The 16,089-nt window shown below is 36.2% G+C and overlaps 1 protein-coding gene across 1 annotated transcript in view; it reads left to right on the top strand.

Moving 5' to 3' along the window:
- CCDC178 (coiled-coil domain containing 178) overlaps positions 1-16,089 on the top strand; it is a gene marked incomplete at both ends in the record, with an annotated part of 378,504 nt that overhangs the window by 181,117 nt on the left and 181,298 nt on the right.

Raw genomic sequence — 16,089 nt, 5'->3', positions numbered from 1 at the left:
ATCCAGGAAATAGTAGGATTACTCAGGGTAATTTTGTGGAAGGTATGGTGATGAATCAAGGAAATGGGAATTTAGAAAGCATGAGGTATATGGAAGGGAAAAATTGTAGTTGTTTTCAGAAGTCTGGGAAATAGCAGTCAAGTCCCTAAAACCCAGAATAATAACTGAGGACTTAAGTTCCTTATAAAAGAGAAACGATTGATCCAATATGCTTCTATAACCGGAACCACATTCAAGAAGAGGGAGGTAGTAAATCAAGATTTTGTTCCGTGAGCAAGTGATGCTGATTATCAACTAGGTAATGAATCCTGAGTCCAGAATCAAAGCATCTTACTTTCTTGATGGGCAGGGAGCTGAGAGAAGTAATCTTGTTATTGACCAGAGTCCTATGATTAAAGGAGGCTATCAAGAAAAGATAATATTAACTAATGATTTAGACTATGAAAGTTCTACTTGTCTAAAGCAAGATTGAGAGTCAGATCATTTATATCTCATATATATGTGTCTATATATATATATATATAAATACTTATAATGGTTTACAGTATAGGCATTTTTTAATTGAATGGTATATATTATCAACAAGGTGGCTGAGAAAGCATATAGGTCATGAGAAATAATAAGGGACATCTATGAACACAAATTCAAGAATTTATTTCAATTCAAGAAAATATAATTCAGTATCTTATATGTGCCATGCACTGTGCTAGGGATGGGATATAAAGATGAGTAAGGAATTTTAATCTGATATAAGTGATATGTCAGGATTAGATTTTTGGAAGAGGATGTTTCCCTCCCCGTTATTTTGAGTCATTGAAGCAGAAACTCACTTGTACAGGAAAATAGGGATGGGTAGCTTTCCTGCAGACTATATTCCAAGGCTTTCCTCTCTTGAATCATTTCTTTGGACTGTAACTCTCCTTTAAGGAACTCTAAATCCTGACATCTTTCAAAAGAGAGAGTTAAAGGCATTTATTGTCATATAGCCACTGTCATATTCTGATGATAGAAATGTTATCACTATTTCTAGTAGATTTCTTTCCTTAATCAAGGATCATCTGTTAGAAGTATTTTAGATAGGTTAGAGTTAAAAAAAAAAAAAAAAACCCAAAATATAAGTATTTAAAATCCTGCTTATTCTCACTTCCAGATAGATACTGTTTAAATGAGACTGTGTCTTAAAATTAACATTAATTGTGATAGGCTAAATAATGACCCCCCGCAAAGATAGTCACAACCTCATCACCAGAACCTGTGAATGTACTCTTACATGGTAAAAAGGGCTTTGCAGATATGATTAAATTAAGGGCTTTGAGATGGAAAGATTATTCTGGATTATCTGGGTGGGCCCTAAATGTATTCACAGGTGTTCTTATAAGAAAGAGGCAGAGGGAGAATCAACAATGGAAAGAAAAAGGTGATGTGACAACAGAAGCAGAGGGAGAAAATGTGGTGTGATGCTGGACCACGAACCAAGGAATGCAGGTGGCCTCTAGGAGCTAGAAAAGGCAAAGAAAGGAATTCTTTTCCATCTAGAAGGAACCACTTTTGCCAACATCTTGATTTTAACTACATACGACTTATTGCTGATTTCTGACCTTTAGAACTATAAAACATTAAATTTGTATTGTTTTGAAGCACTAGGTTGTTCTAACTAATTGTTATAGCAGCTTTAACAAACTAATACAATAATTTCCAATAAAATGCATTGGGCAGTGCTGAAGATTTTATATTTTTCCTCCCAGCAATTTTCTAAACAGAGGAATTAGATGACACCATCTTCTACAACACAAATGCACACACCTGGCGAATTATTTATTATAACCATCAGTTTCTATACTTTTGCTCTTCATTACACAGACCAGAGAGTGCTTGTGGCTCACAGATGTATAACTGTGACCCATCACAGATCAGTCATCTGACCTCTGTCATTTCATGTTGCAGAATCTGTTGTTTGTTCAGAAGAACTTTGTACTTATGAAAAGATGAGTTACTTTTATTATGCATACTGATTATTAAACATTATCATATGATAATTAGCTGTCATCATGTAGTTACAAAAAGGGAAATACTGTCAGGTTGCCAGTCCATAAACCTACTGCATTCGAATAATTCACTTTCAGTAATTAAATTAGCTTTTAAATTGGAGGTAAGCCTGGGGCTTCCATAAATACGTTTTATATTAGAACTTTTCTTCCAATGTTTGGGTTTTTCTTTTTTAGTTTTATTGAGATATGATTGACTTATAACATTGTATAAATTTAAGGTGTACAACATAATGATCTGATATATGTTTATTTTGGGAAATGATTACCATAATAAGTTTGGTTAATATCCATCACCCCACATAGTCTCAAAAATTTTTCCCTTGTGATGAGAACTTTTCAGATCTATTCTTTTTAGCAACTTTCAAATATACAATACAGTGTTATTAACTGTAGTCATCTCCAATTTCTTGCCTTTATTCTGACAATAATTTGGAAAAAATTCTGGCACAGACACTTCAGTACAGAGTAAATTCACTAGTCTTCAAATAAGAAAAATAGTATTCAAGTTCTTACTGCTTTCACTAAATAACTTGACCTTAAAAAAATCATTGTCTGTCTTTTAAATAAACAGTTTGAACTAGATGATCTTGAAAGGCATGAAGATCCCACATTGTGTAGTTCTGTGAAATACCCTTTAATTTACGGGAATAATAATATTTGGTACTAAAATATCATAAGGTTCAATATTTTTCTTTCCTTAAGTTGTAATGCTTACCATTTATGAAAATATTAGTCCTTTTAAAGATCCCTAAATTAAAACTCACTTTAAAATGCCATTAGCTCTCCACATGCAGAAGGTTCTGTGTACATGCATTTCTTTTTTGTGCACTCTGTTAGTCTGGTTGTGGCTAAAATCAGCTTAACTTTCTGTATTAGATTATTTCACCAAATGCTACAGTCAAAATGATCAAACCTGTGCACCATAGAAAATTATTCACATTTTATTTTTCTACTGACATTTCTAATTCTGTTATAAATGTTTACCAATAAAGAATTACTTTCAAAATTTTTTTAAAAATCAAATGTTATTTGGAATACATGAAGTTTAAATTTCAATTGTCTTAGGTCCTTTTATGGAACTAAAGTACAAAATATCAAATTCACAATTAACAACTAGTTCTGTACCACTGTGGATTGAAGGTGATTCTGGGACTACCAACATTTTCGTAGTTTTCTTAGGGAAGAAGTAAAACATACCATTATTTGCAAGTCAGACTGCATCATGAAAATATAGTCACCCACTTTGGAAAATGTACACAAATAATATTAGAAAAGTCTTGAGATCAGTGATGAGAAAGTAATTTAAGCAGCTGTTGAATTACATAAAATGTGTCTGCTTGTTTGACATACTTTCAGGGAAGGGAAGTAGATAAAAGCAGCACTATTATCAAAAAGCAAATACAACCAGTGTTTACAAAGCCTTCTCTAGAATCATTTCACTTAGTCTAAGAACAAACCCTCAGATAAGTGAGCATTTCAAATCCAGTGGTAAAAATGTTACACCTGTGTTTTATAAAGCTGTAAGACGCTCAGAATTACTTACTTCAAGAAGTAGCAATTTGTGTTGGCAAGATGCATGAAAAGTGTTAACCTCATGGGAATCCATTTGTGACAACAGAGCAGAAAGCAGCCCCTGCTCTGACAATAAAAAGAGTGACAGATAATATAGAAGTAATCAATCTGAAAGGTATAGAATATTTAAACCATGAAATGCCTAAAATGCCATAAGTGAGATCTTAAAATCAATATAGGATGCTACAGAAAGTCAGAGTAATGACTCAAGAATAGGAATACTATACTGGTCCCATAAAGGTTTTGTAAAATAACTATGTGTATTTTTTAAAAGGAAACATGATTGCTAGGTTGTTTTTATAAGAAGAAGAGGAATTATGCTAATATTTTATAATATTGAAAGTGATTTAAAAAACTCAATATTTTTTTTTAGCATTTTAGTCTGTATTTAAGATCATTCTAAGCTACTTTGATGAGAACAAAACCATATTAGTCCTTAAAAAAGTAAGGTTGCAGAAAGCATACAACCTAATACCTGCTTAGGCCTGGGGAGATTTAATTGGTTTATTAGTACTTCACTTAAAATAGTCCTAGATGCAAGGAATGTGATTGCATTAAATTACAGAGTCAGTAAATCACATGTGTCAATGTGTCTGACTTGAAGTCAAAGGCAGAAATATTTTTTGGCTTGAATTAGAAGATCAACCACAAAAATTAAAAGTATATCTGAGAGTAAAGAAAGAATACTGTATTCTGGTACTCTTAGAACATCTTTTTTCAGTAAAGAAAGGAGCATTTCTAGACGTGTTTAAAACCAAGGCAGGTACCTGACCATCATATTGATTTCTCAAACCAACCTTTTTTTTTTTTTAAGGCTATGTAGACTGCTGTGAATCCAATGTATTTGGGATAGAAAGGTGTAATCCATCTTCCTCATTTCTAGGATAAATATAGGGATAAGATGTTTACAGTTTTTTCCTGGAATTAGATTTTATGAGCTAAGACTAGATAATTTTGTTGCCAGCTTGTTTCCCAGGTATTATGGTAGGAGCAGGGATTCTGGGAAATCTTGTCCAGCCTCTTCCTGTCTCTAGTACTTCTTTTAGAAAGCAAGGTCACAAAGTCCTATTGTGGAGACCTTCACCTCTGCCCACAACTCCAGCTCCTGCCAGAATCTTTCAATTCTAATTATACCATTATAAACAATTCACTACTTTGAGGGGTTTTTTTGTTTGTTTGGTGGGGGCAGAAGGGGACAAAAATTATAGAAAAATTAAGGAAATAAGAGATCTTGTTTAAAAAAAAAAAGAGCTGCCTTTAGGAACGCTTTGGAACAGCCCAGAAGTGGTGAAGCAGAATAAAAATCACAAACAGGAAAGTCAACACTACTTCTTTTCCTTTACATGCCCAGTAGTTTTGCTACCTGAGATTATTTTCCCTTTATGGGTGATATCTCCACATATATTACAGGTTATTTAAAAGAAAGAGGTTCTCTAGATGACCAAACATCACCAATATTTCCAGGAGCTCTGTATCCCAGTGATAACCATTGTCACTTTCTTCTTTTACTAAAGATTTCTTTTGAAATATGGAGCATTTTAAAGTAAAACTTCCCCATCTTACATAGAAATAGTCCCCGAGAAAATGTATTTTAAATGCCTCACTGTATCCACAACTAACTTCTCCAATCAGTTAACCGCATGAAATCCCCCCCCCCAGTGCTTGGGGAACTTTATGCTTCTACATCCTTCCAGGTCTGGGTCTGCTGGTCTCTGCTCTTGGCCTTCATGCAAACACTACTCTGTCCACAGGCCCTATCTTTTCATTTTTAATCCAGGATACAGACTATCCTCTTGTCTTTGGCTCTCATAAGAGAAGTCATCCATCAAGTATCTCCCAGGAAGTATTTGACAAAACCTTGCTTGAGAGAATCAGTTTAAAGAACACTAGATATTTGTTACTCTGGTTTTCTTAATATATATATGTTCATTTTAAATTAGACCACCAGAAAGCAATGCCCTTGGATTACTGTTTTCAATTTGATTGATTTCTGCTCTTATTATATCCTTCCTTCTACTTTCGTTGGGTTAAACTTTTCTGTGTGAGGGTTTCTCTGGTGGCGCAGTGGTTGAGAGTCCGCCTGCCGATGCAGGGGACAGGAGACATGGGTTTGTGCCCCGATCCGGGAAGATCCCACATACCGCGGAGCGGCTAGGCCCGTGAGCCATGGCCGCTGAGCCTGCGCGTCCGGAGCCTGTGCTCTGCAACGGGAGAGGCCACAACAGTGAGAGGCCCGTGTACCGCAAAAAAAAAAAAAAAAAAAAAAAAACCTTCTCTGTGTTACTCTAGCTTCCTAAAATGAAAACTTAGGTCATTAATTTTAAACCTTTCTCTTTTTTTTCTGATACAAGTATACAGTGCTTTAAGGTTTATATGTAAGCATAGCTTTAGTTAGGTTTATCGCATGAATTTTGATATTTTATCGTTTTATTTTTATTCTTACCTAAAAATTTTCAAATTTCTCATGTGATTTTTTTTTTTTTTTTGGCCCAGAGGATAGGCCAAAAAGTGTTGGAAGTGTGTTGTTTAATTTACAAATGTTTGAGGATTTTCTAGATATCTTAGTGTTGTTCGTTTATATTTAAGTCTATGATGATCAGAACATATTCTGTACAAATTCATTTTTTTAAAAATTACTGAGACACATTATGCTATAGCACATTTTCTGTTTTGGTGGAAGTTTCTTATGCATTTGAAGATAATGTCTGTTCTGCAGTGGTTAGAGGTAGTATTTTATAAATCTCAATTCTGGTGTTCAAAACTTCTATAAACAGTAAGCTTTTTGTCTGGTTAATTCTATCAATTACTGATAGAAGGGTGTTAAAATCTCCAGTTGTGACTGTAGATTTTTCTAAGTCTCTTTTTAGTTCTATCAGCTTCTGTTTCATGTACTTTAAAGCTCTAATAGAGATTCATACACATTTATGGTGGTTATATCTTCCTAATGAATTGACCATTTTATCTTTATGAAATGTCCTTCTTTGTCACTGGTAATTCCATATCTCAATCTACACTTTGTCTGATATTAGTATAGCCATACTGACGTACATCTGCATGGTATATTTTCTTCTATTCTTTTACTTTGTCTGTCTGTATCTTTGTAAAGTTCATCTCATGCACACAATGTGTAGCTGAGTGTAACAAAATCTACTTCTTAATTATTTACTTCATTTAGTTTATTCATGTTTTTCATATTCCCATATTTTATTTTTCTCTTCTACTGAAGTTTACCATTTATTTTACTTATTATTTCCATCTTTCCCTTAATTCCTTGAATACATTGATAACAGCTGCCTTGAAGTCTTTTTCTGAAATTTCATCACCCAGCTCATCTTAGGGTCTGTTTCTATAGGCTAATTTTTGTCTTCTTGATCAGACACAATTTTTGATTGTTTGTTGGACTTTGTACAGACCCTGGATACTCCTAATTTTTAAGTGTGTTAATTTTTGTTTCACCTGACTGCACAGTGTCCTCCAAGAAAAACCCGTGTCAACAAGAATCTCTTTTAATCTCCTCTAGTTGCTGCCTACTTTTGGTCACCCTTTACTACCTTCAGATATTTGATTTTCATATTGTGTCCAGATTATAATCGCTATCTACAGGAAGCTATGCTACCATTACCAGGAACAGAAAACCTATATTTTTAGGTTTTTCCACGGAGTGTTAATAGAGTTTCATTACAACATAAAAAATAAAATAAAAAATAAAATTTAATAAATAAATGTTTATTTATAAGTTGAATGTTAAATTAAATATTACATATTTACTTATCATATATGGTGATGCAAATATCATTACAGATCATTTGGACAGTATAGACAAATAAAAGAGAACAATAAAACCATCTTTCCATCTAATGTTTTACATACACACATCACACATATATTATTTATATATAATGCACAATACAGGATATTATTCTTTTTTTTTTTTTTGCGGCACACGGGCCTCTCACTGTTGTGGCCTCTCCGTTGCAGAGCACAGGCTCTGGACGCGCAGGCTCAGCAGCCATGGCTCACGGGCCCAGCCGCTCCGTGGCATGTGGGATCTTCCTGGACCGGGGCACGAACCCGTGTCCCCTGCATCGGCAGGCGGACTCTCAACCACTGTGCCACCGGGGAAGCCCCAGGATATTATTCTTAATTTTGCACTTTTGTGGTTTAAACTCGCCTATCATGTCATTAATCTTCAAAAGTATGGTTTTTTAAATTGCATAAATATATATATAATTTCCTCTTTCCTCATTCTTGGATTTTTATGTGACTTCCAAACTGTTTTGTTCTTAAAAATATACCATGATAAAAGTTTTATCTATTTTGCTATTTATTTCCTCATTTTTTTATTACTAGCAAGTGAATTATAGGTTCAAAATATATAAATCTTTACAGTTTATTGATAAACATTTGGCCAGAATTCTTTAAAGAAATAAGTATAAACATAATATATAAGATTTATAGACATAAGATATGAGACACAGATAAGTTTAGTTAGAGGTTTTTCCTTAGTATATATTTCTTTGACTCTTAACCTATTTTTAAATGTAATTTTCTTTTTCTAAAGTAATATATTTACAGAAGTCAAAATTTTTAATTGTACTCCAGGAGCAAAGGTCTCCTTCCCCACTCTTCCATATACTTCATTGCCCCTACCTAGAGGTGGGTAATTAAAGATCTTTTCTAGTACTTACTGTCATATCTCTAAATAAGAGCCATCCACTGTACTTTCTTATTTTTGTTTCTGTATTAAACTACCGTGCCTATGTAATTCTTGCCCACACCTGATTCAAAGTATTTAGCATGAAAACTTTCCCTTTCTTGTATAACTTTCTGTTTTCCTTGGAGTTAATAATTGCCCTTTTTTTTTTGCCTACTCTTTTGTACACCTAAAACAAATTTTTTCTTTGACTATGCCTTCCTGCGGCTCCTCTCCAGCACATATGACTTGCCCCCTGTTTTTGCTTCTTACCTATCGTCCTGTGTCTGCTTTTCAAAGTTACCCTGGGAATTCTCTTTGCCACTCTTTTGTGTTGGATCTACTACTTCCTGGAACCAACTATATCTGCTTTTTAAAATTTTGTTTAGTAGTGTACATTCTCTAGAGGCTTCCTGAGAAAATGTGAGGGTATATTCATTAGCTTTGTTGTGTAACAATCCACCCCAAAACTTAGTGGCTTAAAACAACAATTGTTTGTTAGTTCAGTTCTTTGGAGTCAGCTGTTTTGGTTCTTCAGGTCTGCTAGCTTGGCTGGGGCCGGAGAAGTCAAGATGGCCTCACTCCCATATTTGGAACTTCAGCTGGGATGGCTGAGATGGCTGGGGCCTTATTCCACTCAAGTGGTCTCTCGTCCTTGGAGGCTAGCTTTGGCTTCTTCATGGTGATCTCTGGGTTTGCAGTGACATGAGAGAGCAAGCCCCAGCCTGCAGCAACTTTTTGAGCCTCTGCTTGTGTGGTGTTTGCTTCTGTCCCATACAAGCTAGTCACATGTCCAAACCCAGATTCAAGGGGTGGAGAAAGAGATGCCGTATCTTGATTGGAGAAACTGCAAAATATTGTGACCATTTTTAAACTGAATTTATTTATTTATTTATTTATTGGCTGCATTGGGTCTTTGTTGCTGTATGCAGGCTTTCTCTAATTACGAGTGGGGGCTACTCTTCGTTGTGATACGCGGGCTTCTCATTGCAGTGGCTTCTCTTTGTTGCAGAGCACAGGCTCTAGGTGCATGGGCTTCAGTATTTGTGGCACACAGGCTCAGTTGTTGTGGCTCATGGGCTCTAGAGTGCAGGCTCAGTGGTTTTGGCACACAGGCTTAGTTGCTCCGCGGCATGTGGGATCTTCCCAGACCTATGTCCCCTGCATTGGCAGTCAGATTCTTAACCACTGCACCACCAGGGAAGCCCCCAATTTTTTTTAAAGCTACCCACTTTGCATATTTGAAAATGATCTTAGTTTATCCTCCATCTTGATTGATAATTACCTGCATATGGAGTTCTAGATCAGTAAGCATTTCCTGTCATAACTTTGAGCCATTATTTTCTGGCTTCTGTTGTCTTCTGGCCACTAAGAATTCTGACACCATTCCAGTTACTGATCCTTTGTATGTCCTTATTACTTCCCTCCTTCACTCCTCGTCTCTGGAAACATTTAGATTTCCTCTTTACCCCTAGTGTAGTGAAATTTCACAATGTTCTGTTTTGGCATAGGTCTGTTTTCATTATTTGTGTCAAATACCAGGTGGGCATGTTAAGTCTCAGAAACATGCCCTTAATTTGGAGACATTTCCTCGTATTTTTATAGATAATTTCCTTTTACCCTGTACCCCCATCCCTTTTACTTTTTCTCTTGTTTTAGGAACACATATTTTTTACCTTAATGGTAATATAGCTATTGATAATAATTGTGATATTTATTGAGTGCTTACTTTGTGCCAGGCATGGTTCTAAGTATCTGTACCAACTCATTTAACTAATTTCCTTACTATAACCGCGTGAGCTGGGTAATGACTGTAGGGTGTTTAATGGGGCATTATTATTATTATTATTACTATTATTATCCAAATCTTACAGTTGTGGAAATAAAAAAGGTTTTTTTAGTATGTTAACTTCCCTTGATTGATTATTTTCTTTGCTATTTTCTACAAACTTTTTGTTCTTCTTTTTGAGTGATGCCTTCAACTTTGTCTTTAAGCTCTTTTTTTAATTGAAAGAAATGTTCTCATTTAAATTTCTAGAAGAACTGTCTTTTTTTAAAGAACTTCTCTTATCTCTCTGAGAATATTAACTATAAATGTGTTTGCTTCTTTCTATTTTGTGAAAAATCTCTTATATTTATGAGGTCTTTTTTTCCCCTATTTGTTTTAGTTCTCTCTTTTGTGTTAAAAGTATTTCTCAAGTATCTGGTAATCTCAAACAGTCTGTTGGTGAGAGATACTAAAAAAAATCTTTAAAGGCTGTAGGTGTGGCTTGTTGATTGGTAGTCCTTAGTGTACAGTTTTTAATGTGGGCCCTTTCATTGTGGGAATGTTCAAATATGAAGTCTCTTTTCTTGGTCAGTTTCTTTAGATAATTCAGTCTCCTGCATGTTTGTGGGGAGTAGGGAGGAGGGAGAGCTGTATAATCTGTATAATTGGAGGCTGCTGAGTCGGGGAGGAAAGGGAGATGGAGACTGCATTATACAGGATATAGCCCTTCATTATTTCTCTGTTTTTAGTGTGGCCCTCTGGTATGCCTGGTGTCTATTCCCAAGACCAAAGTCTCTGATAGTCTCTATAGATGACAGGCTTCCAAACTTGTGCTAGAGAGAAATAGCCTTCTGAAAACATGGATGAGGAAAGCACACTGGGGTCTTTAGAGCTTATTTTGAAGACTTCAAACTAATACTCTTGTTTTTTTCTTTACATATCCTTCCATTCTGAGGTTTGTGGTACCTCCAATTTTTGAACATTTCTGGAATTTTGGGTACAAACTGACTGTTCTTGTCAATCTTCTCACTGCTAAAGGTGCCTAGCTTCCAACTTTCTAAGAACCCTAAATCTGTTAATATTTAACCATTTGCTTTCTGGCTTGTGATATGCATTGATATTTTTCATAGGGTATTGTTGTAATGTCCACTGCAGATCCAGATTACTCTCCTGGGCAGATTTCCTCCATGTGAAGATCCAGGTTGCTTCCATCTTGGGGGTCCTCCATCTCAGCATTAGGTCTATGTAACTACCTTACCAAGGAGGAGAGCAGAAGTATATACTCTGGCTCTTACCCATTTTAGCCTAGAAGTTATAAACATCAATTCCATTTGCAGCACATTTGCCAGCACTAGATATGTGGCTTCCAGCAAAAGGGCTTGGAAATAGCATGTGTGGGGGTTGGGGAGAGGGGATCACACATGGCTATTCGATGAGCACAGTTGTCACTGTCACAGTTAACCCTTCTGGTTACAAAATGCCCCTCTGCTCCATTATTGTGACATGTCCCAATGAAAACAAACTGAAGTCCCACCTAGTCACTGCGTCAAGCTCAGAGTCCAAGATTTCTGAATATTGTGGCATAGTCTCTAAATTCAAGTTAAATAAGACAAGTTGTCTACACCTCCTCAGCCCCATGACACTCTGTTGTGGTAATGGGATAGAATACAAGCAGTAAACAGAGTCCAGAAATGGAATGAAAGGGAGCTATCCAGTAGTCTGGATTCACAGCAATTCTGAAATAATGAACCCTTGCTGGGCAGACATTGTGAAAACCCTCCAAGCCCTGGGTGGCAGTCTGCTACTTAATAAGACCTGATGTGCTCTCTGGGAGGAGTGTCTTGTTCACTGTTCTTTGAGGCTCTAAGAGTTTCTTCTATGTTTTTTAAGCTGTTTCTTAACCATGTCTTAAGTGACTGTTGTATAATATGCCCTCTAAAGGGCTATACAGCTTTCTTTCTTTCTTTTTTTAATTAATTTATTTATTTATTTATTTATTTAATTTGACTGCGCTGGGTCTTACCTGCAGCATGCAAGATCTAGTTCCCTGACCAGGGTTCGAACCCAGGACCCCCGCCTTGGGAGCATGGAGTCTTAACCACTGGACCACCAGGGAAGTCTGCACAGCTTTCTTAATTAAAGTCTTGTCTTAATTAAGGGTGGAATTCCAAGGAGTGGTAAGGCTCATACATCACATACTTGGTCAGTATTTATTTTCCGTGTGACTCTCAAAAGCCCAATAGGCTTTCTGTCTATTGCTCCTGGTCAGATCCATTGTCAGGAATCACACCCGTGGTTCGGTTTGAGCCATTCTCGAATATTTGTTTCTTTGTTTTCACATCCCATGCCCCTTTAGATTTAAGGAGGGCTATCTTGAGGCGGTCACATTCAGGACAGAAAATTTCATTCTTAGTTTCACTTTCTCCCTGATATGCTTAATCTGATTTTTGCACTCAGGGCTAAACTTTAACAGACCTTTGTCTCTCAAGGGGTTTTTCCATTCTATCTCTTACTGTTTGGGGTCTAAGATCCGAAGACTTTTCCCAAATTTCTGCTTTCAGGCGGAGGTATTCTCTGCTAAATCATCTCTTTCTTGTATTCCTTGCCAGTAGCAACCAGCACACACTCCTGAGGTTCCATTTTCCAATGTTTAGCACTCCCTGCAGCGCATGGCCTACAAGGTCAGCACCGCAAGTTATCAGAGGCAACAGCATCACATAGTGTGCCACTTCCTAAGTCAAGGTCTTTGCAGCCTCCACCAGCCTACTTATCAAATGTCACATACTTTGCTTTAGTTTAGTTTTTTGGTTTTTTGGTTTGCTTTAACAGCCCTCACCTACTGCTTATATCCCAGTATTGATCAGGATAGATTAAACTATCCTCCAGTAACAGTTTCCAAATCTCACTGGTTTATGACTACAAATGTTGATTTCTAACTCACAGAAGTTAATTGAAGCTCTGTGACTCTCCAGGGTAGTTCACTTCCACAAAGTAACAAAGGGCTCCAGTTCATTTCCATCTTCTGGCTCCACCATCTCAACCGAAGGCCTCTGTGGTCTCCTTGCAGAAGAGAAAACTGGAGGGTCACTCCTCAAACTGATTCATGTTTCTTCTATTTATGGTCAGAACTAGACTCATTCCAAATTGCAGCAGGACTGAGAAATGTGAGGCAGCCCACGGATAGTTGGTAAGCAGTCAGTACTCCTACAGATATTATTAAAATTCTAAAAAGTATCTAGAGTGCTAGGTCAACATTATGCCTTTTGATAGACAAAGTGAGATTTCAAATGTGTTATAAACAGTAAATCATACTTAAAATTGAAGAGGACAGGCATATTCTCGGCAAGAGGACTGTATCACAATAAGGCACAAAATGGGTCTCAGCAGAGATATTGTGTAATCATGAAGTTTCTTGTTCAAGCTTGTGAGATAGTATGAGGTCAAACTCTTTTAAAGACATACTTTAAAAAAACAGGTATTTGAGGAAAAATGAGTAACGCCAATTTGGAAATAATAGATTTGTAAACGGAGCCTCAAGAAATATTTTTGGGTTGGTAGAAAAGAGCCAGATGGCAGAGACTATGAAACTGACTCATTCAAGCTAATCCTTGAAACAGTTGGTTCAAACCTTTATAAAAATAATTCATATCAAGAATAGTTAGACACCTGGAAGTTAGGTGCAAGATTGTCAAAGATTAAATGTAATCTGGGCATCAAAATAAGGAGATTCTTTGAACAGCTAGGCTGAAGAGTCTGGATGCTATTCAAAGAGAAAATAATGACAGGCAGTAGTTTGGTGTGTGACTTTTGATGTCAGACTGATTCCACTCAGATTTGGACTTAACTTCTACTGGTTATGTAACATCCTTTCCTTCAAAAATGGAGATAAAAATAGTATTTAACTCAAGGGGTTGCTGTGAGTATATGTAAAATAATGCATGCACAGTGCCTGACACCTAACATCTCAATAAATTATTAATAGCCTTGAAGGAAATTTAGTAGGAAGTGACAAGAACACGGTGGTCTTTGTCAGCAGGCCAGCAGGCTATTCATGGCAGTGTTATTCTAGGAGAAAGTACCCCTCCTTCATTGGGTTCTGATTTTTTTCCTTGAGTCTTTTCGTTACATTTCTTCAGGCATTCCTTTTACTCTGCTGACTTTTCTGTTATTTAAACATCTTGAAACCTGATATGGGGCTTCCCTGGTGGTGCAGTGGTTGAGAGTCCGTCTGCCAATGCAGGGGACACGGGTTCGTGCCCCGGTCCGGGAAGATCCCACATGCCGCGGAGCGGCTGGGCCCGTGAGCCATGGCCGCTGAGCCTGTACGTCTGGAGCCTGTGCTCCTCAACGGTAGAGGCCACAACAGTGAGAGGCCCGCGTACAGAAAAAAAAAAACAAAAAAACACCTGATATGATTTTAGATTTGATTTTGTCCTAAAATAACTCTACGATTACTTCCCCCAACCTTTTCAACATTAGACATTTGACAATATGAGTGAAAGTAGGGCATAAGGAACTGAGATTATGGAGGAAATAAAGCATATAGTTTTGGGGCTTTAGCTATGCACTTAGTTATGCCTTTTCAGACATACCGACAACAGCCTTGAAAAAGTAGCCAGTGACCTATTCCTTAAATCAAGCTACTTCTACTAGCTTCATAGTATTATAATATTTTTCTTACTTGTTTTGTAATTTGTAAATAGCTTAATATTAATTTAAGTGTGACCCATTAGAATGTCACTGACTTCCAATATTAAAATATTATGCCATTTAAGGATAAATCTTGAAAGAGCAGGCATGTAAAATAGGACAACTTTAAGGAAAGCAAAATAAAATCACAAATGACATCTAGTGAAAAAACCTTGAAAGGGAATTGTCTTTAATTAGTTCACAGTTGGAGATTGCTCATACTACTTATTTTAGTTAAGTCTTTCATTTGGAGAGAAACAAGCTATTTAACTTTCAGCATGCTTGCGGGTAGTTGGGGAACAACTTGAATCCCCTTGAATACCTTATTTTACAGAATAAAACTCTGTAAAAATATTATCCATAAAATGTTGGAATCTGTTACACATCAGCAACAGCAACGAGAAAACAGCGGTGATTTAGTAAACCCTAAACTCACTAATATTTATGTTAGCCAACAAAATTACCTCAGGAACATTCCTAAGTGGACACCCTTTATGCTGGGCCCTAATATAAGACCTAAGCTTATGCATTTTGGGAAAGAATCCCCTGGTTAAAAATACGTGGTACCTTTTTCTTTGTGTAGAATGTACAGAATGAGAGAAATTCTGATAAACAGGTTAAGTACTTTGGATTTATAAAGTTTTATGAACAAACATGGCGCATTCAGAAAAGAACGAAACTTTCACAACAATAGTTCATAAGGGTGCTACTTTTTGTAATATGGTTTTGTAATATGTTTATAACCATTACCTTTTCTGTAGTTCACATACGGTATACACATTTCAGGTATCTTTATATACTAATATTGGGGAGTACTATTTAATTAGGGACTTCATGAAAACAAAGGAATTTTATCAGAGTTGACTGGAGCATGTCTGAATCTGCACTATGCATTATAGCTCTATGTATTTTTCTTAATATTTATTTAAACCATAATCCATTTACAATAAAAATATATAGATAGAGGGTATTCAGTGAGTACATTTATAAACTTCCGTTTCCTCTTGACTAAAAGATGTAGTGAGAATACACAGCCAAGTATAACCATGAAAATAGTCTTTGGTTTTCATTTATTTTCTTCTGCCTTTAAGCTCTGTGATGCTTGTGTGTGTGTGTTCAAGACAATTCTTGCTTCATACTCATCTGTACTGCAGAGATACTTTCTCAAGTATAATTTCATAGTCTCAAACTCTGTATTCATCCTCATCCTCAAAATTCAGTTAAAACATATTGTGAAGAGTGTTTTTCCCTATAATCTGCACAATGCTAGCTATCAGCTTTGCGTCTTAACTTAGGAAAAGGGTTTCTATATCCCTACT

Source organism: Grampus griseus (assembly GCF_964374135.1).
Source record: "Grampus griseus genome assembly, chromosome: 12".
NCBI classification, from domain to species: domain Eukaryota; kingdom Metazoa; phylum Chordata; class Mammalia; order Artiodactyla; family Delphinidae; genus Grampus; species Grampus griseus.
Note: the sequence above shows the minus strand (reverse complement) of the source record. Positions and strands in the feature narration are given on the sequence as shown.